Source organism: Pan troglodytes, chromosome 1 (genome assembly GCF_028858775.2).
Source record: "Pan troglodytes isolate AG18354 chromosome 1, NHGRI_mPanTro3-v2.0_pri, whole genome shotgun sequence".
NCBI classification, from domain to species: Eukaryota; Metazoa; Chordata; class Mammalia; order Primates; family Hominidae; genus Pan; species Pan troglodytes.
This window is the reverse complement of record NC_072398.2, coordinates 15,754,693-15,780,983: the sequence shown is the minus strand read 5'-3', so window position 1 is coordinate 15,780,983 and position 26,291 is coordinate 15,754,693. Positions and strand designations below refer to the sequence as shown.

Here is a 26,291-nt window from a genome sequence, read left to right as displayed (position 1 = left end):
CATAGCTGATTATTTTGAAATAATTCTTCTCAATTGTAAAGTAATTGGGTGAGTAGCTGTGAAAAATTTTCTAGTACCAACTAATTTTCTGCCATTAATGCTGACTACTACCTCTTTAAAAATCATTTCCTGGTTCCTCTTCTCAGTGTAGTCACACTGTCTGGTAGGAAAATCTATTTGTGTTGATTATAGAAGGAAAAACTTAAAACAAATATTTGCCAGTTTTCTGTTAGCATTTTCTCACATTTTCCAAGAATGCACCTGTTGTCAGCTTTTATATTTACTTCTGCTTGGTTTCTATTTTGGTTGTTTTTCTCTGGGTCCAGAGCTCTAGTTTTAGAATCCCCCATAATGGTTTTATTTTTCATCTGAAACTTAATCTCACCTTTCCTACCTGATTGAAAACCCTGGAGTCCAGTCATGTGGACCTACTCCCTGCTGCTTCATAAATTGACCCCAGCCTGCCACCGTGGAGACCGTCTTAATGTTCAGCATGAGTTTGGAAATCAGCATCATAGCCAGGTGGTGGAGGTGCAGATGAGATGATACTTTGTTGAAGCCGACTAAAGTTTTACTACCCCAGGAAAAAATAACACAACCTCTTAACTAGGGAATTAGGCTGGAATCTGAGGACACTGAGGGAGATCATGACAATATGAAAAATTGTTTTAGAGAAAGAAGGATTAACAGACTCTCTTCTCTTTTAATCAAAGTTTGCATTGGCACCAAGACAGACTTTATCAAAATGGTGAAGCTATTGATTCAGGCACAGCTGAAAATCAGAAAGAGTGGCAAAAAGGCACATTGGATGTTTGGTAGAAAACACCTTTTATTTCTAACTTCCACTGGAAAATTGTATAAATGTAAGCTGTAGTAGATGTTTGGAGTGGTAAAACCAGAAGCTAAGTTTCGATGTCTTTAGTTTTATAGAAGTTTTTTTGAATGATGGTAATATTTGATATACTGTTATGCACTCAAATCAATATGTTTGTATTTTCTTTTGCTCTCCTCTCCCCACTCACCCCAGCATATATGCACATGCACACACACACATATGCACAATTTTTAATATTAATATAGAATTAACATTCTTTATTGGTGAGTATAAGATGGCTAGAAAATCAGGGCTCCAGGTTTCCTTCCAGCTTCTTCCAAACCCTGCATTTGACCACAAATTTTAGTACCACTCTTGGACCCAGGAAAGCTTCCCTCCTGTCCAGGTCTTGTGTCTGAGGACCACCCATCCCCAGTGCATTGCAGTATCTTCCTTGAAGAAATACCCTCTCCAGTGACTGGGACTGGCCAGGGCATCCAAGCAAGGCACTTGGTCACGTGTGGGTCCCGGTTGCTGAAAGTGTCTTCCTAGAAATTTCCTAAGGCTGCATTCAGTGCCTGCTCTGTACACCTTTCCCTCCTGCCCCAAACAGGTAGTTCCTGTTGGCCAGTATGGTATTTCTTTTGCGGGATTGGGTAAGATTGAGCTGTAAGGAACAGTAGTTAGTTTGGGGTGAGTCACATTGGAAGTGAGGAGTGCAGGGATTTGGATTCCAACAGTCCACTGCCTACTTTTGCATTCTGAGCCAAGTTTGGGCCCATCTGTTGACTCTCAACTGACCACAGGCCCTTCTCATCTATAGCTCCAAGGCACTGGGGGGGGGGGTGTCGGTAGGTATCCTTTACCCTATGCCCCCACTCCCCCATGGCAGGGACCTAGGGCGGTCACCTTCTGCCCTCTGCAGACTCCATACCATATCAGGCAGTTTTCTGGGGATGGCCTTACCTATCTTTTCTGCACCTTCTCAAGGCTTTCAACATCATTGTCCATAAACTAACAGTCCCCTCCAACTGATGTCCTCTCTCACCTCCAATTGATGTAGTGATAGCATGCTCTTCCTGGAAGTCTTAAGGCATTCCAAATGAAAGATGGACATTCCTTGAGTAAATGGTACTGGTCTTCTATACTTCCTTGCTGGTGTTGGTGGGTAAAAGGCAGGGTTTACTCCACACTGAAGGAAATCACATCCTAGGAATGCACCCAGCCTGGATGGCCTACAGAGTTGAAAAGAAGACACAGTTGGAAGTTGTATTGCTCTACATCTATGCTAAAAAATTCCAAACAATACATTAACATGACCAAAAAAAAAAGAATTTTAATTCAGATTTTCCTGCAGGTAAGAATTGCATTTAGTGGTCATTATTGTGGAGCATGACAACAACCTTGGTGAGAACTACTGACACCCATAATCGTAAGTGACATGGTGGGCAGAGCAGTGTCAGGAGTGATGATATACCCAGCGTTAAATACATGCTATTAGGGAACTGCAGAAGCAGGAAGGATGATATTGCTTCAACCCAACAGCTTCCAAAGAGCCATGGCATTGTGAGTAATAACAGCTTTGCTACTTCTTTCTTGTGATTGCAGCTATAAAATGAGCCAGGAATGACACATTTAACAACAAAGAACATAGTGATAAAATGATAGCTATAGACCTGTACAAGAAGAAATGATGGCCGGACACTACAAAGAATCTTCATATTCATGAATAGAACAATAAACATCATTCTAAATCTTCATTAATAAATCACTATACCTCATATGAGCTCAAGAACTTTGCAATACATTTTTTAAAAATAAAATTGTGTATATAAACAGGGGCCCTACCTCTATATGCTGAGTCTAAACATGCCAATATAAAGATGAGAGACCTGTTCCAGCCCCTGTGGTTTTCATATTCTCTCTGAATTCATTATTCCTCTCAAAACAGTGTTTATTATCTACCCCTAGTCAATAGACAAATACATAAAAATCAAAAGAGAAATAAAGCATAGGCTTCTTTCATAATTGGAAGAGAGCTGTGAGCAAGATGAATGATCTATGGAGACCTCCACTGCAGATTACAGGAGAAGGCTTGCAATTACTTAGAGAAAGAAATTACATGTTTATAATGATTGAGTAGAAAGAAGCATCTCAGGGCTATGCTCACTCATGTTCCATGTGGATAATTTGATAGGATTCTTTAAAGTAGTCTTGGTTATGAACTTTCTCTCTTGTATAAAAATGTTTCTAAGTCTTTCTACCAAAATAAAAAAAGAACATTCACACTTTTACAATCCTTGGTATTAACTTTTTCTGCGGCAGCGATAATCAGGGCACTGGAGTTGTGATTTGTGAATCCTGGATCTGCTTTAGGGATAAATTTTAATAGAAACTTCAGGCTTTAGTTTTAAATAATATTTAATTAAATAAATCATTAAATGCAGGTCATGGTTAATACTGAGTGTCAACTTGATTGTATTGAAGGATGCAAAGTATTGTTCCTGGGTGTATCTGTGAGGGTGTTGCCAAAGGACATTAACATATGAGTCAGTTGACTGGGAGAGGCAGACTTACCCTTAATCTGGGAGGGTGCCATGTAATCAGTTGCCAGCACAGCTAGAATTAAGCAGGCAGAATAACGTGGAAGGACTAGATTGGCTAAGTCTTCTGGTCTTCAATCTTTCTCCTGTGCTGGATGCTTCCTGCCATTGAACATCAGACTCTTTAGCTTTTAGACTCTTGGATTTACACCAGTGATTTGCCAGGGGCTCTCGGGCCTTCAGCCACAGACTGAAGGCTGCACTGTCAACTTCTCTACTTTTGAGGGTTTGGGACTCGGACTCGCTTCCTTGCTCCTCAGCTTGCAAACAGCCTATTGTGGGACTTAACCTTGTGATTGTGTGAGTCAATTCTCATTAATAAACTCCCTTTCACATATACAGCTATCCAATTAGTCCTATCCCTCTAGAGAACCCTGACTAATACAATGCATTTAATATAATTTAATAAAATTTGACTAAAATGAAAATGGCAATGTAAGACACAGACTCAAGGAGACCAATAATTTGTTTATTCTTCTTTAGGGTATTCAGACACAGAACAAAATTAAGAAATTTAACAGTTAATTTGTGATTTCCGTAGCCACTTTGCAAATGAATGTTAAAACAAATGCATTTCTTTTTCACTTAGAAAGAATTGGATTTAGTGGGATTCCGTCCCTAAAACTACTAACTTTTTTATCTTGAAATGTGAAAAGTTATTTATTCCCTTGAATGTGCCATAGCTTCCCACCTCTGTGCTATAATTATCTCTGTGAGTGGCTCCTGTCTTAATAATCTTAACCTCTTGATGCTCACTTCTGTGATTTCCCTTCTCTGCCAAAACTTTGTGTCATCAAACTGATCTTTCTGTCCTTATTCAGTGTATTTCTATCTATTGAGTCTATAATGGTTAATTTCATGTGTCATCTTGACCGGGCCAGGGGGTACCCTAGACATTGGGCTGAACATCATTCTGGGTGTTTCTGTGCAGGTGTTTCTGGATGAGTAAAGCACATTGCCCTCCCTAATGTGGGGGTCGGGGGATGCAATCCAACCAGCTGAGGTCTGAATAGAACAAAAAGGCTGAGAAGTGGGAACTCTTCCTGCATGATGGCCTTCAAGCTGGGGCATTATTTTTATTCCTTCCCTTGAAACTCAAACTAAAACATCACTTTGGCCTAAGTCTCAAGCCTACAGGCCTACGGACTGAAATTATATCATCAGCTCTCCTGGGTCTCTAGCTTGCAACTCAACCTGAAAGTCTTGGGACTTAGCTTCCATAATGTCATGAGCTAATCCCTTATAATAAATCTCTTTTGATTTATCTAATACAGGGTCATTTTGTATATTTAAAAAATAAAGAAAAGAAAAATGAGTGTGTCTTGTTTCTTCTTACAAAAAGAAAACAAAACAAAAAACCAGAAACAAATTTATAATTTTATTGGACCCCAGTGCCGCCTCTGGTCATCATCTTCATTTTCTGATGTCGTTCTCTATCTTAGGTATCAGTGGTCTGTGGCCACATCCCATTTCCTAAATGCTGGATTTTGGATCCTTTACAAATCTGGCTTCCCCACTCCACAGAAATTGTAGTTCTGAGGAAATCAGTGACCTCTTGATTGCAAAGACCTGTGTTCCCTTTTCAGTTCTTATTCTTTTGGCCTCTTTTGTGTTAACATTGCTAGTAAAATATTTCTTTAAAATTATAAAAGGCCAGGTGTGGTGACTTGTGGGAAGAGGAAGGCAGAAGGGTCAGAAACAGAGATGGCATCATGATAATGACCTTATGGCCACTGTTTACTCTTTGCTTTGAAGATGAGAGAAAGAGCATGAATCAAGAAATGCAGGCAGACACTAGAAGGTGGAAGTGGCAAGAGAACAGATTTTCCGCACGAACCCCCAGAAAGAAACTCAGAGATGCCTACACCAGCCAGGCATGATGGCTCATGCCTGTAATCTCAGCACTTTGGGAGGCCGAGGCAGGAGGATTGCTGGAGGCCAAGAGTTGGAGACCAGCCTGGATAGCATAGCGAGACCCTGTCTATATAAAACAATTATCCAGGTATGGTGGCGTGCAACTATAGTCTCAGCTACTCAGGAGGCTGAAGCTGGAGGATGGGTTGAGCCCAGGGTTCAAGGTTACAGTGAGCTGTGCTCATACCACTGCACTACAGTGCAGACAGAGTGAGAAACTATCTCTTAAAAAAAATTACAAAAGTTTCACTTAAGGACATTTGAAAAGTGCAGAAAAGGTAAAACCTCACCTGTAATTACAACACCCAGAGACATTCATTGTTAGTATTTTGGTTCATATTCTTGTGATATCTTTCCCATAATATACACATTGTTTCAAATCAAAATTGGGATCACACTACATATTCTTTGATCATCTGGTTTTTTATGTTTGATGTATTATGGATATTTTCTAGGACATCCTTCACAGGATGTTTAGCAATATCCCTGGCTACTACCTATGACATGTCAGTGGCACCCCTGCTCCCAGTTTGACAACCAAATACGTCTCTAGATATCTCTGGCCAGTAAACACTATTCTTCTGCATCAGCTTTTTTCATGCCAGCAAATGTGATCAAACTGATACATTAAAATCTATTTTTATATCTTTCTCATTGTTAAGCATTTAGGATATTTCCATTTTTAAAGGTATATTATCAATGTGGCTGAAACTTATGTAAGAGTAATATCAACCAATGAGTTTGTAGACGAAAAGAGTCAAACTCTGTAAAATAGTTGAAGATATTTATTCTGAGCCAAATATGAGTGACCATGGCCCATGACACAGCCCTCGGGAGGTCCTGAGAACACGTGCCCAACGTCTTCAGGGTGCAGCTTGGTTTTATATATCTTAGGAAGGCATGAGACATCAATCAAATACCTTTAAGAAATACATTGGTTTGGTCCAGAAAGGCTGGAGAATTCGAAGTGAAGATGGGCAGGAGGGGGGGTGGAGGGGCAGGGACTCCAGGTTATAGGTGAATTTAAACATTTTCTGGTTGACAATTTGTTGAGTTTGTCTAAAGACTTGGGATTGATACAAGGGAGTGTTCAGGTTAATATAAAAATTGTGGAGACCAAAGTTCTTTTGAAGTCTTATAGTGGCTGCCATTAGACACAATAGATGACAAATGTTTCCTATTCAGATCTTAGTTAATCTCTTTAGGATTCAGAGGGTCTGGAAGAAAAAGATCTAGCTATGTTGATAGAGATTCTTTACAGATGTAAATTTTCCCCCACAAAGAACAGCTTTGCAGGGTCATTTCAAAATATGGCAAATAAACATGTTTGGGGGTAAAATATTTTGATTTTCTTCCTTGTCTCATAATGTTATGCCAGAGTCAGGTTGGAAAGTAAGTCATGATATATAGGGTTGAATAAAACCCATCTGATGAGAATTTATGATTTGTAGGACATGACTTCCCAGACCCCTTAGATAGGAATTTGGGAAAGATAAAAATTCAGAGTTTAATCCTAGGTTTCTTACAGATTCTCTTGGGAGAAGAGCTGGCAAGGTCCGAATTAGACATTTTAAGCACCTGGCCTTCTCTATCATTCTGTCCTGAGGTGTATCTAGCCCAAAGAGCATGAAAAACCTACTTCTCAAAGCCAAATTAATCCAGAGTTAAGATGTATTGGGGGTTAAATGATCAGAAGAGTGGGCTTGGCATTGGGAAAAATACCTTTTTCTATCTTTGGTTAAGTATTCTATTCAGGAACATTCTATCCTGGAATAAGGTGGGAGCTTTTACAAGTCCTGTGAATGCTATTAGATAGAATTTTAGCATAGAAATAGATAGCTCTGGCCCACGCCTGTAATCCCAGTACTTTGGGAGGCCGAGGCGGACCGATCACGAGGTCAGGAGATCGAGACCATCCTGGCTAACACGGTGAAACCCCGTCTCTACTAAAAATACAAAAAAAATTAGCCGGGTGCAGTGGTGGGTGCCTGTAGTCCCAGCTACTTGGGAGGCTGAGGCAGGAGAATGGTGTGAACCCAGGAGGCAGAGTTTGCTGTGAGCCAAGATTGCGCTACTGCACTCCAGCCTGGGCGACAGAGCAAGACTCCATCTCAAAAAAAAAAAAAAAAAAAAGCTCTGAAGGAGTTAATTTGCCTCTCTGGGTTTCCGTTTTCTAGAATCTAATGTGAGCATGTGAGTTGAGACATTCTCTAAGATTCCTTCCAATCCTGAAATTTTGTGACCCTGTGCACAGAAATAAATAAGTTCTCCTTCTGTCTCATCTCATCTGCTTGGACTATCCTGGCAGCTGCCCATATCTAATTACCATGTTTCAAAGAAACACGCAGTGATGGGCCATGACATACCTGGTGGAAACTGGGTTTTCACAAGAGGAAAGGATAAACTGATAAGCAGCAAAACTTTCTGGGAATTAGAGGAGCCAAAGTAGTTTTATCAGATATAAAACAAGAAGGAAATGAGTAGTTTGGGTTACTATAGTAAAGGCCAGTGGAAGGGTCCAAGCCTAGAATCAATAAGTATAAGACTATAGAAAGGCATTCTTTAAACCATAGTTTTTCAGCCTTGGCACTATCGACATTCTGGGCCTGATAATCTTTCATTGTAAGGAGCTCTCCTGTGCTTCATGGGATGTTTAGCAACATCCCTGGCCACCATCCATGAGATTATCAGTAGCATCTTCACTCCCAGTTTGACAACCAAAAACATCTCCAGGTATTTTTGGGGAGCAATTTCAGCCATCCCCTCCTTGTGAGGACATTGATTTAAAACTCTCATACTTTGCAAAGAGAGGCATTCCTAGAGACCTTAATTTTGTAATGTACCACTAAGTTAAAGTAAAATTATACAAAAAGGTTTAATTTCTTTGTAAGTAAATTGTTAGTTTGTAAAAGCAAACAGAGTGGATTAATTCCAACAAATTTAAATTATCTTTTAACAATGTATGATATGTAATCTTAAAAAGAGGTGTTAATATTTAACCTTTTAAAGTAATTTAAATAAAGTATCTCTGTTTCAATAAGGATTAGGAAAGGTACATAGAAACCATCCTAGGTGTTTCAAGTAGGAAGAGATTTGGGGTAAGAATTAGGTGCTTATGAGGGTGTAAAAGTAAGAAGGACTACTACAATTTTTTTTTTTTTTTTGAAACAGTATCTCGCTCTGTCGGCCAGGCTGGAGTGCAGTGGCACAATCTCAGTTCACTGTAATCTCCACCTCCCAGGCTCCTGCCTCAGCCTCCCAAGTAGCTGGGACTACAGATACCTGCCATCAGGCCTGGCTGATTTTTGTGTTTTCAGTAGAGATGGGGTTTCACCATTGTTGGCCTGGCTGGTCTCGAACTCCTGAGCTCAAGTGATCCCCCCACCTCGGTCTCCCAAAGTGCTGGGATTACAGGCATGAATCCCCGTGCCTGGCCCTAGCTGAAGGCTTTTTAAAATTGTTTTAATCATGTAGGTGAAGGCCATAGACAATAGTGATTACAATTTTTTTATTTCAAAATTAAATTAATTATCTGAAAATTAGCATGATCATTGTTCTGACATAATCAAAGCCTTCTTTTTCTTTTGTTTTTTTTTTTTTTTTTTTTGAGACAGAGTCTTGCTCTGTCATACACGCTGGAGTGCAGTGGCTCAATCTCAGCTCGCTCCAACCTCTGCCTCCTGGGTTCAAGTGATTCTCCTGCCTCAGCCTCCCAAGTAGCTGGGACTATAGGTGGGCATGGCTAATTTTTGTATTTTTAGTAGAGACAGGGTTTCACCATGTTGGCCAGGCTGGTCTTGAACTCTGGACCTCAGGCAATCCACCCACCTCGGCCTCCCAAAATACTGGGATTACAGGTGTGAGCCACCGCATCCAACCTATTTTCTTTGTACTAGTAAGTTAACATAAGGAGCAGTTTCCTAGCATACCCTAAAAATAATGCCACCAAGAATATTTTTTGCCAGAGCCTATTAGTTACCATCATTTATGAAAGAATAAACTGCAGGCTATCAGACTATTACCCATAATGCTAGTGGATGCAGTTGTGTCTTTGCTGGCTTTGAAGAAACTATGAAGGGGCTGAGGAAAATAATCATATGTGAAGTTGAAATATACAAGTAGAGAGTACATGCAAAGAAATGGTCCAATTTGAATATTTTATACCATAGAGTTTTTTTAGTTAGCTCAAGTGATGGGATAAAATTCACAAATTATTCTCAGAACAAAGACTTATTCAAATTTAAATATATATATATATATATACTCATAATATTTTTTAATGGGAAAAGACTTGTTTCTCCAAAGAAGATACAACAACTCTTGAAAGTTTGGAGGGTCCTTGATTAGTGTAACTCTTATCTGTCTGAATACTTGCTGATATTTGAGACAGATACATTAAAGAGACAGCAGTAGTTTTTAAGAGCAACAGTGCACAAAACTGCTGCCATCAAAGCAAATTTTTGTCTTGCTGGGTACCTCTAGCTACTCAGAATATTCTACTGACTGTGCTTAGGGAAATTTTTCCTAAGATGAGAAATGGTTAAACTAAATTCCCTATCCATTTTACAGCAAATATGTATCAGTTTGAAACAAGCAGAATTCCTGAATTGTATGTTTAGGTTTTTTTTTTTTTTTTTTTTTTTGAAACAGAGTCTTGCTCTGTTGCCAGGCTGGAGTGCAGTGGCGTGATGTCGACTCACTGCAACCTCCAACTCCCTGGTTCAAGTAATTTTCCTGCCTCAGCCTCCTGAGTAGCTGAGATTACAGGCACACACCACCACGCCCAGTTAATTTTTGTATTTTTAGTAGAGACAGGGTTTCACTGTGTGGGCCAGGATGGTCTTGATCCCCTGACCTCATGATGCACAAGGATTACAGACACGAGCCACTGCACTCGGCCGTTTAGGTTTTTTTTTTTTAATTAAGTGTTTTATCTTACTATAATTCTAGATTCACATGCAAACATAAACACCCATGTACTTTTTATCCATTTTCCCCTAGTAGTAACATATTGCAAAACTACAGTATAATATAACAAGCAGGATACTGACATTGACACAGTCAAGAAACAGCATTTCCATCTCTACAAGGATTTTTAATATTGTTCTTTTATAAACACACTCACTGCTCTCTGCATCTCCTCTTCCCTCCAAACTTTCCCCAGCAACCAATAATCTATTTTCTATTTGTACAGTTTTTTAATTTTAAAAATGTAATACAAGTGGAATCCTACAATACGATGCTGCCTTTTAGGATTAGCTTTGTTTATACTCAGCATATTTCACTGGTTGTGTGTATCAGGACTTGATTCCTTCTCATTGCTGAGTAGTATTTCATAATATGGTGATACCACAGTTTGTTCAAACATTCACCTATTGAAGGAAATCTAGGTTGTCTCCAGATTTTTTTTTTTTTTTGAGACAGGGTCTTGCTCTGTCACCCAGGCTGGAGTGCAGTGGCATGATCTCGGCTCACTGCAACCTCCACTTCCTGGGTTCAAGCGATTCTCCCGCCTCAGCCTCCTGAGTAGCTGGGATTACAGGCACCCGCCACCATGCCCAGCTAATTTTTGGACTTTTAGTAGAGATGGGGTTTCACCATGTTGGCCAGGCTGGTCTCAAACTCCTGACCTCAGATGATCCACCTGCCTTGGCCTCCCTAAGTGTTGGGATTACAGGCGTGAGCCACTGTGCCCGGCCTCCAGGTTTTGACTATTATTAATAAAGCTACTATAAGCAACTGTGTATAGGTTTTTACATGAACATAAGTTTTAATTTTTTTGAGGGGGGGTAAATATCCAGGAGTGTCATGGCTGAGTCATATGATAGCTGCATATTTAGTGCTTTTAAAAACTGCCAGGTTATTTTCCACAGTGGCTGTACCATTTTACATTCTTATCAGAAAGGTGTTAGCAATCCAGTTTCTTCTCATTCTTACCAACACTTGGTGTTGTTACTATTCTTTTTTTTTTTTTAACTTTAGACATTCTAATAGGTGTGCAGTGATATCTCATTGTGGCTTCAATTTGCATTTCCATACTGGCTGATGTTGTTCATCATCTTTTCATGGATTTATTTGTCATCTGTATGTCTCCTTCAGTGAAACATCTCTTCATGTCTTTTGTCTGTTTTCTAAACTGATTTTTTTTTCACCATTAAGTTAGGAGGGTTCTTTACAAAGTGAAGATACTAGTCTTTCATTAGATATATGGATTGAAAATATCTTTCCTAGTCTGTAGTTTGTATTTTTATCCTCTTCTCAAGGTTTTACACAAAGCAAAAGTTCTAAATTTTGATGAAGTCCAATTCATCAATTTTTCTTTTTATGAATCATGCGTTTGGTGTTCAGCCTAAGTACTTTGGCCTAGCTCTAGAGCCAAAATACTTTCTCATTTTTTTCCTTTTAAGTTTTACATTTGACATTTAAGTCTATGATCCATGTTCAGTTACTTTTTTTATTAGCTATGAGACTTTGATCAGGGTTCTTTTTTTTTTTTTTTCTTTTTGACTGTGAATGTGCACTTGCCCTTTGTGCCTTTGGCAAAAATTCATTTGGGAATATTTGTGCTGGTCTGTTTCTGAATCCTGTATTCTGTTCCATTCATTTATGTGTCTATCCTCCTTTAATATCACAGTCTTAATTACTGGAGATACATAATAAATCTTGAAATTGGGTAGACTGATTCCTCCAATGTTATCGTTTTTCAAAATTGTTTTACTATTCAAATCCTTTTGCTTTTCATGTAAATTTTGGAATAATCTTGTCTCTATCTACAAAAAATCTTATTGAGTTTTGATAAAAATTTAATTAAATATGTATAACAATTTGGGGAGAACAGACATCAGTGAAGATGTTGAGTCTTTCAATCCATGAAAATCCAAGTCTTTCCATTTATTTAGTTCTTGATTTCTTCCATCAGCATGTCATAGTTTTCAACATACAAGTCCTGTATATATTTCACTAGATTTATATCAAAGTATTTCATTTTTCTGAGCAATTGTAAATTTTATTGTATTTATAATTTTGGTGTCCCTTTGTTTGTTCCTACTATATGGAAATACAATTGATTTTGTATGTTTATCTTATAATTGTGTGATTTTGCTGAATTCACATATTAGACCTGGAAGGATTTTGTACATTTCTTGAGCTTTTCTACATGAATAATTAAATCATTTGCAAATAGAGACAGTTTTCATCTTTTATTTTATTTTTTCATCTTTTCCTGTTCGTATGCCTTTTATTTATTTTTTTTTCTTGCCGTATTGCACTGGCCAGGACTTCCAGGACTATGTTGAAATAAGAAGGGTAGGAGCAGACATCCTTGCTTTGTTCCTAACCTTAGAGGAAAGCATTCGGTCTTTCACCATTAAGTATGGTATTAGCTTAGGTTTTACGTATATACTCTTTATCAGGTTGAGACAGCTCCACTTTAGTTCTGTATTGCTGAATTCAATTTGCTAATATTCAGAGTCTTTAACCACAAGGAATATTAGTCTGCAGTTTTCTTTTGTTGCACTATCTTTGTCTGGTTTTGGTGTCAGGATAAAATTAGCTTCTTAAGATAGATTGGGAAGGTTTCCCTTCTCCTCTATTTTGTAAAAGAGGTTGTGTAGAATTAGTGTTAATTATTTAAATATTTGATAGAATTCTCTACAGAACCTATCTTGACTTAAAGATTTCCTTTGTAGGAGTTTACAATTATGAATTTCCTTAGTAATTATAGCATTGTTCAAATTGTTGATTTCATATTTAGCAAGCTGAATAAGTTGTGTGTACATGTTTAGAGATTTGTTAATTTTATCTAAGTTATAAAATTTATGTCTGTAGAATTTTTTGCAGCATTTGTCTTTTATCATTTCCATGCTTCAGGGCCTGTAGTTATATCCCTCATTTTATTCTTGATTTTGGTAATTTGCATCCTCTCCCTCTCTTCCTATCTCTCTCAATCTCTCTCAGTCTTGGTAGGGGTTTGTCAACTTTATCTATCTTTTTAAAGAATTAGCTCTTTGTTCTTTGTTTTTCTCCCGGCTTCTCTGTTTTTAATTGCATTGATTTCTGCTTTTATCTTTATTATTTCTTTTCTTCTGCTCGATTTTTGTTTATTTTGCTCCTATTTTGTAGATTCTTGAGGTAGATTTAAATGATTGCTTTGAGACTTTTCCTCTTTCAGAATACATGTATTTTAGTGCTGAGACTCTCTTTCTCAGCACAAGTTGAGCTGTGTCCTACAAATTTTGATTTTCATTTTCATTCAGTTCAATGCATTTTTAATTTCTCTTGAAATTTCTTCTATGAATCATTTATTATTTAGAAGTATTTGTTTAGTTTCCAAGTGTTTGGAATTTTTCTATAATTTTTTTTATAACAATTGTCTTAGTTCATTTGTGTTGCTATGAAGAAATACCTGAGACTGGGTAATTTATAAAGAAAAGAAGTTTATTTGGCTCACAGTTCTGTAGGATATACAAGAACTATGGTGCTCACCGTTCTGCAGGCTGCTTTTCCTCTGGTGAGGGTGTCAGGCTGCTTCCATTGTGGCAGAAGATGAAGAGGAGCCAGTGTGTGCAGAGGATACATGGCAAGAGAAGAAGCAAGAGAGAGCTGTTAAAAAAAAAAAAAACAGACAAAAAACCAAAAACAAACAAACAAAAAAACCCAGCTCTCTTGGGAACTAACAGAGTGAGAATTCACTCACTGATGCAAGAAAGGCACCAAGCCATTCATAAGAGATCCACCGCCATGACCCTAACATCTCCCATTAGGTCCCACTTCCAACATTAGCGATCAAATTTTAACATGAGGTTTGAAGGAGTCAAACATCCAAACTAAAGTAACAATATATCAATAGATCAATAAATCAATTGATGTATTTATCAACAGGAAAATAATAGGTTTCTTATTTGATTCCATTGTGATCAGAGAACTTTTTTATTATTTTAATTCTTTTACAATTTTTGAGGTTTGTTTTATGGCTCAAGATACGATATATATTGGTATATGTTCCATGGGCAATTGAAAATAATGCATATTCTGTTGTTTTGGGTTGGAATATTCTGTAACTCTCAAGTAGAATTTATCTGTTGAAGATTTTGTTGAATTTTTCTATGGTTGCTGATTTTCTGTTGCTGTTTTTAAATCAATTATAGAGGGAGGGACATTGAAGTCCCCATCTATACTTATAGATTTGTCTTTTTCTCCTTTCATTTCTATCAGTTTTTGCCTCACATATTTTGCAGTTCCATTGTTTGGTGTATACACACTTAAGATTACTATGTCCAGTTGGTGCATTGATCCCTTTATCATTGTATAATGTCTGTCTCTGCCTCTGGTAAATTTTTTTGCTCTGAAGTCAACTTAATCTGATTAGTATAGCCATTCCTACTTTCTTTTGATTAATGTTTGCATAATATACTTTTTTCCATCTTTTTGCTTTCAACCTACCTATATCTTTATACTTAAGGTGAGCTTCTTGCAGGTAGTACATAGTTGAGTCATGTTTTCTCATCCACATTACTAATATGTCTTCTAATGGTATACTTGACTATTTAATTTAAAGTAATTACTGGTACGTCAGGACTTAAGTTTGCCATGTTATTTTTTATTTTCCATTTTTACTTTTTCATGTAGTTAAATTTACATAACATAAACTTTATTATTTTTAAGTGTACAGTTCTATGGTATTGAGTAAATTCACACTTTTGTGTAACTGCTACCACTATCCACCCCCAGAAATGTTTTATCTTCCCCAACTGAAACGCTATACCCGTCAAAGATTAACCCCCATTCCTGAACCCCTCAGCCTCTGGCAACCCCCATTTTACTTTCAGTTTCTATGAATTTGGTACTCTAGATATCTCAAGTAATTGGAATCATACAGTGTTTGCCCTTTTGTGACTGACTTATTTCACTTAGCATAACATCATCAAGATTCATCCGTGTTGTAGCATGTGTCAGCATTTTCTTTCTTTTTCTAAGGCTGAATTTCACTGTATGTGTGTATAACATTTTGTTTATCCCTCCATGTGTGGATGGACATGGGTTGCTTCCCTCTCTTGGCTATTATGAGTACTGCTGCTATAAACATGCATGTACAAATATCTATTCTAGTCCCTGCTTTCAATTATTTCGGGTATATACTCAGAAATTGAATTGCTGGGTCATATGATAATTCCATGTTTGATTTTTTTTAGAAACTACCAAACCATTTTCCATAGTGACTGTACTCTCCTACATTCACATCAGCAATGCACACTTTTCCATATCCTTGTCAACTTATTTTCTGTTTTTTAAAACTAATAATCATCTTTCTGCTATTTTTTGTTTCTCTAGTTTTCTTTCACCTGCTTTCTTATATGTTATTTGAATATTTTAAATAATTTCCTTTTTAATTATCTGTGGTGGTTTTGAGTGTATCCTTTTAACAGAGCTTATTTAGTGTTTGCTCCAGGTATTACACTGTATAATTTCTCATAGTCATTTTACCAGTTTGAGTAAAGTATAGAAACCTTTCCATACTTTACACATCTTTACTCTTCCCTGTTTATAATTGTTTTAAATATTTCCTCTATATTCATTTAGAACCTCATCAGATAGTGCCATTTTTTTCCCTTACAACTTCAAACATAATTCAGCTAACTAGAGGGAAGAATGAATATCTATCATATTTACCTATATTTTTGCTTACCACGTTCTTTTTTCCTGCTGGTTGTCCTGATATGGAGCCGCAGGTTTTTCACTGATGTTTAGCTAAAATAGGGTGGTTCTTGTCTAAAAGTATTCTAGCTTGATAGGCCCCTCCTTTCCTTCTTTTATTATTTTCTTTGGGTTTACATTATTTTCTTTAGCCATTCTTTTAGAGTAGATCAGTCAACAACAAATTCTGTTTGCTTTCATTTGAGAATGTCTTGATTTTCTGTCATTACTGAACATTATTTGGATATAAGATTCTGAGATTGCAGTTCTTTTCTGTCAGCACTTGCAGAAAAAATTGTGCCACTTCCTCCAGATCTCCAGTATATTTGATGAGGAATTGGCTAGCATTCAAATTGTTTTCACCTATAGGTAATGTATTGTTTTCTCTGATTTCTTTTGAGTTTTTCTTTGTCTTTGTTCTCAGATGTTTAATTATGGTGTCTTGACGTGTATTGGGTTTATCCTGTTGGTGTTTGCTTAGCTTCTGGGTCGGCAGGTTTATATCATTTGCAAAATTTGGGAGATTCTCAGCTATTATTTCTTTGAGAACTTTTTCAGCCTCACTTTCTTTCTTCTCTCTCAAATGGCAATGACATGAATGTTAGATCTTTTGTTATAGCCTTACCTAGCCCTGGGGCTCTTCATGTTTTGTTTTGTTTTGTTTTGTTTCCAGTCTATTTTCTCTCTGTATTTCAGATTGGGGAATTTCTGTTGTTTAACTTCCCATTCACTGATTCTTTCTTCTGTCCCCTCCATTCTGCTATTGATCCTATCCATGAGTTTTTTTTTGTTTTGAGACAGAGTTTCACTCTTGTTGCCCAGTGCAATGGCACGATCTCGGCTCACCACAACCTCCACCTCCCAGGTTCAAGCAATTCTCCTGCCTCAGCCTTCCAAGTAGCTAGGATTACAGGAATGTGCCACCACGCCCGGCTAATTTTGTATTTTTAGTAGAGACGGGGTTTCTCCATGTTGGATAGGTGGTCTCAAACTCCCAACCTCAGGTGATCTGCCCGCCTTGGCCTCCCAAAGTGCTGGGATTACAGGCGTGAGCCACTACACCTGGCTGATCCTATCCATAAATTTTTAATTTTTTTATGTCTGTATGCTGCTGAAGAGTGTCTAATTTTGATCATTGCATTTTTCAGTCCTAAAATTCTCATTTGATTTTTCTCTATATGTTCTGTTTATTTGGTGAGACTTTCTGTTTCCTTGATGAGGCTCTGTTCTTTGTTTGTTCCAAACATATTTGTAATTATTTATGGAAACATTTTATGATGGCTGCTTTGTTAGATAATTTATCAGATTTGTTAATTTTGTAGAATCTGCTAGATAATATATTTATCAGATAATTCTAACATACCTGCCATCTTGTTTTTGGTATCTATTGATTACCTTTTTTCCATTCAATTTCAGATCTTCCTGGTTTTCGGTAGAATGAGTGATATTTTTATTGATAATTAAACATTTTGGTTATTACATTGTGAGATTCTAGATCTTATTTATACCTTCTGTTTTAGCTGGTTTCTTCGGACACTGCTTTGACAGGGAAAGTGGGTCACCACCTTGTTATTGCCAAGTGGGAGTAGAAGTCTGTGTTCCCCCTTAGCCTCCTTTGATAGTTAAAAGTCCTGACTCTTCACTAGGCCTCCCCTAATACCAGTCCAGCAGGAAGGAGAGGGGCATCACATTACTGTTGGGTAGGGGTAGATGGAAGTCCAGGCTTCCAACATGGTCTCCACTGACAACTGAAGACAACTTCATTACCACCTGGTGGAGATAAAAGCTCTAGCTCCCTAATAAGCCTTCTCTGACACTATGGCAGTGGGGGAGCTGGGGACCCTCTTTATAACTGGGCAAGGGTAAAAGTCTGAACTCTCTACTTGGCCTTTGCTGGTAGGGATGTGAGTGGAGGTACAGTTTTACCTGTGATATTTGTTGAAGTAGAGTGGTAGTTGTGTAAAAGTTTTCTGGTTTGCTAGATTCCCCTTTTCCTTGGCTTTTGTAGGAACTTTTGTGTCAGCATTTGATGGCAATTCCAGGTTGCTGGCTTCTTCATCTCTAGGTCTGGAGTATATAAAGCAAAAACAAAATGAAACAAAAACAGAAGATGAAGCAAACAACCCCAGGGAACTCACCATCATGTAATCATGTGATTCTTTGTATCTTAAGGTCCCTGGACAGACTGCCTCCTTTTTGTCATTGTTTAGAGTCTTCTGATATTTGTTTTATATATAACTCTTGGAGGGGGGTGGTTAGTGTATCTAGTAGGAGGAATAGGTAAAAGTACATCTACTCCATGGAAACCTCGGCTTAGTTTTAACATCTGTCAGTAGGTAAGAAGGTCTTCCCTCTTTCCTTCTTCTTCATAGGAAGTAAGAGCTGGCATGTTGAGATAGCAGCAAGAATGTGAGCTTAAGTCATGTGCCTCTTATGTTAGATAAGATAAACTTGAATAAGCCTCTTTTCCTCATTTCCTCTATGGTAAATCTTAAAAATAATATTTTAGTTGCAGCAGGGTATTAAACCAAGAGTTAAGGCAACAGGGGCCAAAGTAAATTTTTCCCATTTAACATTTCTACATTGGCAATTCAGAGTTTGTTGCAGGCAGCTTTTGATATGAATCCCAACAACTCTCCCCTTGGAGTATTCATATCCTTATGCAATTCCCCACCCTTGAATGTGGGCTGGTCTTAGTGACTGACCTAGTGACTGCTCTGATAATAAAGAGAATAGGGCAAAAGTGATTGGATGTTGCTTCTTAGATTGGGTTACAAAAGACCATGTCCCCTTTTGCTTACTCTTTCTTGCCTTGCCCATGCTGATGGAAGCCAGCTGCTATATTGTGAGCTGCTCCGTGAACAGGACAAGACACAGAACTAAGGATGGCCTTGGATCAACAGCCAGTGAGGAATTGAGGCCCTGCACACCAACAATCCTAAAGGAACTAGTCCCGCCAACAACCACTTGCGTGGGCTCAGAATCAGGTCTACCCCAATTCAGGTGCGTGTTTCTTAAGGATTCCAGCATTCTAGCTACCTTGGGGCTTATCTGACTGAGTCAACACAATGTCCACAATGTACAACAACAATCTGACGTTCTGCAGGATGTCCAAATGGCCTGGATCTCATCTGACTATATTATGATGGAGGGTGGAAGAGTGAGCACAACATTAGAGCAAAACTGTAAATGTCACATGCTGCAAATCAAATCTTAAACCGGAAGTCTGTATACATGTAGATATGTTTCTGAAGTCTAGTTTGTTCTATTTGTTTACCCTTCCACTAGTAAGTGTTAATTACTGTAGTTTAAAATAAGTTTTAATATCTTATAGGAATAATAAATTAGGTTTTGTTCATTTTTTTATTATTCTCAACTCTCTCTATTTTCATATAAATATTAAAATCAGCTTCCCAGTTTTGAGACACACACACACACACACACATACACACACACACACACGTTGTGGGATCTTTTAAAGTTGGGATTGCTTTGGATTTACATCAATTTGTGAATAGTTGACATCTTTACAACTTTGAGTCTTCTGATCTACAAACACAACAAGTTCCTATATTTATTTAAGTTTTCTTTAATTTCTATCAATGATGTTTGGAAGTTTTCAGTGTTGAGATTACGTCTATATATTCTTAGGCATTTGATGATATTTTATACTATTGTAAGTGATATTTAAATTTTTTTCTTTTGTTATTGGTATGCAGAAATAGAATTGCTTTCTATATTGAATAAGAATACAATGATTTATTAACATCATTTGTAAACTATAATTATCTGTAGAATTTTTGGATATGCTATTAAAATGATCATGATAATATTTTTCATTTCCAGTATTTATTCTGTTACATATTTTTGTTGACTTGTTAAAGTCATTAATACTCCAGGACGATGTTGAATAGCAGTGGTGCAGATATGTAATCTTGTCTTGTTCCTGATCAAGGTGCAAAAAGTAGAAAAGCGAAAAGCTTTTAAAAACTCATCTTTATAGCCGGGCATGGTGGCTCATGCCTGTAATCCCAGCACTTTGGGAGGCTGAGGTGGGCAGGTCATCACTTGAGGTCGGGAGTTTGAGACCAGCCTGGCCAACATGGTGAAACTCCATCTGTACTAAAAATACGAAAATTAGCCAAGGGTGGTGGCAGGCGCCTGTAATCCCAGCTGCTCAGGAGGCTGAGACAGGAGAATCGCTTGAACCCGGGAGGCGGAGGTTGCAATGAGCCGAGATCGCACCACTGTACTCCAGCCTGAGCAACAGAGCAAGACTCTGTCTCAAAAACAAACAAACAAAAACAAAAAAAAAACCTTCATTATTACAAATGATATTCACTGAGAATTTTTGTTGATATCTTTGATCAGATTAAGGAATTTCCCTTCTTTTCCTAGTTTGATTCCAAAACAGGTGTTGTAGTTTACCAAAAGATTTTTTTATTTAAGATGAATGCACCATTTTTCCTCCTTTTTTTCTGTTAATGTGAAAATCACATTGATAGTTTTTTTTTAATATTATACCATGTTTGCAACTTCAGAGTAAACTAATTTGGTCATGATGTATTTATCTTTTTATATAGCACTGGGCTTGACTAGCTGATAGTTTATTTAAGATTTTTGCAACAATGTAAGTAAGGGTGATTGGTGTATAATTTTATTTTCAAATCCTTGTTAGGTTTTTAAAATTACAGTTTGTGTTGTTTTCTTAGCAAGACTGTTAATTTCAATCAGGTTAACCCAGCATTGTCATAAGCAGAAAACAAATAGCTCTGATATCTTCCATCTCCCAATAGCTAAAGCATAGCTCCATTACTTGAAGAAATTAACACATCCACTTATCCACAGATAAGTTACTTTTTATCCTTCAAATCATTAACATACAAAGATGGGTTTTGTGGCATAATTTTTCCTCTTCTATACTCAATTATTGAGGTGACATTTTTATTCTAATAATTTTATTTTAATTTTACTCATCACTGTGATATTAAAGGAACTAGGAGTTGAAGACAAACCTTGGCAGGGTGTTGTCTATTAAATGCCTGCTTTAGTAGAGAATATTTATAAAAGTATCAAAATGAGAAACCAGAAAGCCTGTCTTTGTCTTAATGTTGATTTTTTTCTTTTCTTTTTTTTTTTTTAAACACCAAAAGCACTATTTAATGAGAGATTAGAATTCCATCACACCTGGCAGGGCACAGTGGCTCATGCCTGTAATCCCAGACCTTTGGGAGGCTGAGGTAGGTGGATCACCTGAGGTCAGAAATTCGAGACAAGCCTGGCCAACATGGCGAAACCCTGTCTCTATTAAAAATACAAACATTAGCTGGACGTGGTGGTGTGTGCCTGTAATCCCAGCTACTTGGGAGACTGAGACAGGAGAATCCCTTATACCCAGGAGGCAGAGGTTGCAGTGAGCCGAGATCGTGCCACTGCACTCCAGCCTGAGCGACAGAGTGAGACTCTGTCTCGAAAACGAAAACAAAAACAAAAGCAAAAACAAAAAACAGAATTCCATCACACCCACACTGTTGCTATCATAAAATGTTGCCACTGTAACATAAGACAAAAAAGAAAGGTGAGGTAGAAGAAAGCCAAGTGAGGAACAGTCTTGCCAAAGAAAATGTCTATGAAGAACTTTAAAGAAGAATGTTATTGACCAGCAAGTCATAGAGGAAAGAAAAAACAAAGGGAAATTCGGAGCGGCTGTTCACCAGCTGGTAAATGTTCCAAGTATTGATAACGTGCTGTGAATATCAGGGCTAGCTACAGAATTTTATTTTACATTTTGGGTAAGGAATTGTCTTACGTTTGATAATATATCGAAGCCCAAATTTCATTTATTTATTTATTTTTGACGGTTTTATAGTCTTTATTAATGTTTTTTGTATGTTCGTTCATTTGTTTGTCGTTGTTGTTGTTGTTTGTTTGTTTGTTTTTGAGGCAAGGTCTCACTCTGTCACCCAGGTTGGAGTGCGGTGGCACAATCATGGCTCCTTGCAGCCTCAACCACCATGGGCTGAATTGATTCCCCCACCTCTGCCTCCTGAGTAGCTGGGACTACAGGTGCACACCACCATGCTTGGCTAATTTTTGTAGAGATGGGGTTTTTGCCATGTTGTCCAGGCTGGTATCAAATTCCTATGCTGAAGTGATCCGCCTGTCTCAGCCTCCTGAAGTGCTGGATTATGCACATGAGTCACCGTGCCTGGAAAAAAAATCCAATTTTAGATTCATGGGGTACATGTGCAGGATTCTTATGTGGATATATTGCATAATGGTGAGTTTTGGGCTTTTAGTGAACCATCTCCCAAATAGTGAACATTTTACCCAATGGGCCACTTTTTAACCCTGAGCCCCCTCCCACTTTCCCACTTCTAAAGTCCCCAGTATCTATTATCTCCATCTGCATATTCATTGTTTGCTCCCATTTATGATTGAGAACACAGAGTATTTGATTTTCTGTTTCTGAGTTATTTCACTTAGGATAGTAGCCTCCAGCCTCATCCATTGCTTCAAAGGACATGATTTCATTCTTTTTTATGGCTGCATAGTATTCCTTAGTGTATACATTTTCATTATCCAATCAACCATTGATGAACACTTAGGTTGATTCCATGACTTTGTTATTGTGAATAATGCTGCAATCAACTTATGATTGCAGGTATCTTTTGATAAAATGATTTCTTTTCCTTGGGTAGATACCCAGTAGTGGGATTCCTGGGCCAAATGATAGCTCTATTTTCAGTTCTTTGAGAAATCTCCATGCTGTTTTCCATAAGGGTTGAGCTAATTTACATTCCCACCAACAGCGTGTAAGTGTTTCCATTTCTCTGTATCCTCACTGACATATTTATTTTTTGACCTTCTAATAATAGCCAATCTAACTGATATGAGATGGTGCTTTCTTGTACTTGTATTTGTATTTCTCTGGTGATTAGTGATGTTGAGCATTTTTTCATATATTTGTTGGCTGGTTGTATGTCTTCTTTTGAGAAGATCCTTTGCCCACTTTTTAATGGGGTTGTTTGTTTGTTTTTCTTGTTGATTTGTTTGAATTCCTTATAGATCCTGGATATTCGTCCTTTGTTAGAGGTATAGTTTGCAAATATTTTGTCCCATTCTGTATGGTGTCTATTTACTCTGTTGATGTTTCTTTTGCTGTACAGAAGCTCTTTAGTTTAATTAAGTTCCATTGCCTTTTCTTTTTATTGTTGTTATTGCATGTACTTTTGAGGTCTTAGTCATAAATTCTTTGCCTAGGCCAAACTCTAGGCCAAGAGTTTTCCCTAGGTTTTCTTTTAGAATTTTTATGGTTTCAGGACACACATTTAAGTCTTTAATCCATCTTGAGTTAATTTTTGTACATGGTGAGAGATATGGGTCCAGTTTCATTCTTCTGCATATGAAAGCCCACATTTTGGCTGAGAATCAAGGTACTATGGTATTTCCTTGTCCCTGTTCCCAGTTTTTCCTTTCTTTAATTATCTAATTCTTGTATTTTTTTCTTCACCGTAAGTAAAAGACTGTCAGAGCCCAAATATCACTAGTCTCTAATTCCTGGAAATCTGTGCTCATTCAGTCAGTGAACATCAGTTGTCAGCCAGGTCTGTGCTGGCTCCTCATGGAATGATAATAACACTTATTTGTCAGTGCCAAGCACAATTTCTCCAGATCATCTGCAAAGCCTTTTATTAGAAAGTTTAAAATTGCCTGAAGTCTGCTATCACAAATAGGTGAGGCATTTATTAGCTGCCAAGATCTTCTTATTTGGGAATCACTGGGCTTTCGAAAAAGAGAAAAAATGTAGCAAATTGCCATGGCCCAATCTATGTTCCAATGTCTTAGAAGTTAAACCCTCCAGATGAGACAGTACTAACCAATTTCACTTATCAGTCTGGTCTGATGTCCTTATCCAAACAAATTCCTTCAAGCTTAGGTTATGCCACTTAAAATAAAGAGTCAATTCTATCAGCTAAAAGCCTATGATGCAGTAAAGTCTGCTTAATAGTTTAGTGTAGACATACTCATTATTACATGTGTAATTGCCTTTTGAAACCAGAAAACATGTCTTCACTGGTTTTTAATTCACATTCAAAAAACTCAAAATTCATAAAATAGATAAAAATCAAGTAGATAATCCTTTGCCTTACAAAAACATTAAGCTTTTGAGTTATTTTAAATAGATATATTTGCTTTTTGGTTCTGGATTGCGTTAAAGATGTTAACCACTGACAGGAAGGCACAAGGCCACTGCAGTTTCCAGGGTGTGGAGAGTCAGAGAAGTTACTGCTGAGGGAAAGTTAATCAACATGACGACGTAACTGCCCAGATAGAGCTGATTTATCATGACAGGGGAATTGCAATAGAGAAAGAGTTTCGTTCATGCAGAGCCAGCTGAAAGGGAGACCGGAATTCTATTATTACTCAGTCTCTCTGAAATTTCGGAGCCTAGGGTTTTTCAAGGATAGTTTGGCAGGCCAGGGAGTCATGCACACAGGAGTGGAGGGGATGGGGTTGTGGTTGGTGGGGGTTAGTGGGTCCAGGTGGAGCCATTGGTCATCAGAAATGCAAGACCCGAAAAGACATCTCAAAAGCCCAATTCTAGGTTCTACAATAGTGATGTCATTTGCAGTAGTAATTGAGGAAGTTGCATATCCGTGACCTCTGGAATAATGACAGGTCATTGTTTATGTCTACAGCTTAGCAGAATTCAGGCTTCTCTCATCCTCCTAGTCTGGTAGTCTCTCATTACAAAGGTGGCTGAATTTTGAGGAAGGGCTATTATCATTTAAACTGTAAACTAAATGTCTCCCAAAGTTAGCTTGGCCCAAGCCCAGGAATAATTAAGAGCAATTTGAAGGCTAAAGGCATAATGGGGATTGGTTAGGTCAGACCTCTTTCACTGCCATAATTTTCTCACTGTTATAATTTTTTTATTTTTATTTTTTGAGACAGAGTCTCACTGTTTCACCCAGGCTGGAATGCAGTGGCACAATCATGGTTCACTGCAGCCTCGACCTCCTGGGCTCAATCAGTTCTCCCACCTCAGCCTCTTGAGGAGCTGGGACTACAGGCATGTGCCACCATGTCCAGCTAATTAAAAATATATATTTTATAGTGATGGGATCTCACTACATTGCCCAGGCTGGTCTTGAACTCCTAGACTCAAGCAATTCTTCTGCCTGGGCCTCCCAAAGTTTTAGGATTACAGGCATGAGCCACTGCACCCAGTCTGTTACAGTTTTTGCAAAGGCAGTTTCAAAGATAGAGCAGACCCAAAATCAACTCTTAGGTATATGATGATAAATTTATAATAATAATGGTAACAATGAACCTTCCTAAAACACAATCTGATCCTGTATCCCTTTGATTTAAAACATATTAGTGTCTTCTATCAGTTACAGAATTTGGCAGTAGTTCCATTGGCTTGGTGTGGAGCTCCTTCATTAGTGGCGGCCGGGGTTTCGAGCCATGCCTTCCACCGCTTTCTTATTCCCCCACATTTCCAACTTGTGGCTCCCTCAAATTGCAATGCGGTTTCGTACCTCTGACTATTGCACAGACTCTCACATCTGCCTGGGCCGCCTCTCCTAACTTTCCTTCATCTCATGTCTCTGTCTCTTCCCTCCTCTACTGCTAAAGTACATCTTGTTCTCGTGGTAAACTCCTACACATTGTAGCCAGTTGTTCTGTCTTTTGTAAGCACCCAATACATGTTTGTTGGATTAACATAAAAAGGCACACAAGTGAATCAATCCCAATTGTATAAACTCTCATAGTCCTGAATTTAAAATTCTCATAACTAGGTATTTAAATTTGAAGTCTAATTTAGAGCCTTCAATAAAAAATAATGAAATAAATGTAATTTAATACTGTGTTTTCAGAGCTTATTTGAATTTTCCACAGCAAACCTCTTAAAATGTCTTATTTTGTTAATTGGGGAAGTCAGGCTACCAAGCCCACTATGATTTACTGAAATGCTCCAATTTTATGGCTTTCTCAATACTGACTAGACTCTTTTTTTCTCTTTTTTAAAATACCATTAATTACATAAATCTAGACCTGAGTGAGCTTGGAAAGTTTCCAGGCATATCAACCATCTGGCTTTACTATATACAGTTCCAGAATCTTGGGAAGATCGAAGAGAATGTAAAACAGGGTCACTTTCCAGTAATTTCAAGTTGAGCTGAATCAAGGAGAATAATGCTGTCTTCTTGACCTTGCTCCCTGTGGGTAATTCATAATATGCTGTGCTGGTGATGACC

The 26,291-nt window shown here is 37.8% G+C and overlaps 1 long non-coding RNA gene across 1 annotated transcript; it reads right to left on the bottom strand.

The window, feature by feature from the left end:
• Positions 1-1,123: 1,123 nt before the first annotated feature.
• On the bottom strand, positions 1,124-18,085 carry LOC112208648 (uncharacterized). Its single transcript, XR_010148747.1, has 3 exons — positions 17,950-18,085; positions 13,816-13,854; positions 1,124-2,049 (listed from the first exon to the last, which is right to left on the bottom strand). It is a non-coding gene; the product is annotated as an uncharacterized LOC112208648 (long non-coding RNA).
• Positions 18,086-26,291: the final 8,206 nt, after the last annotated feature.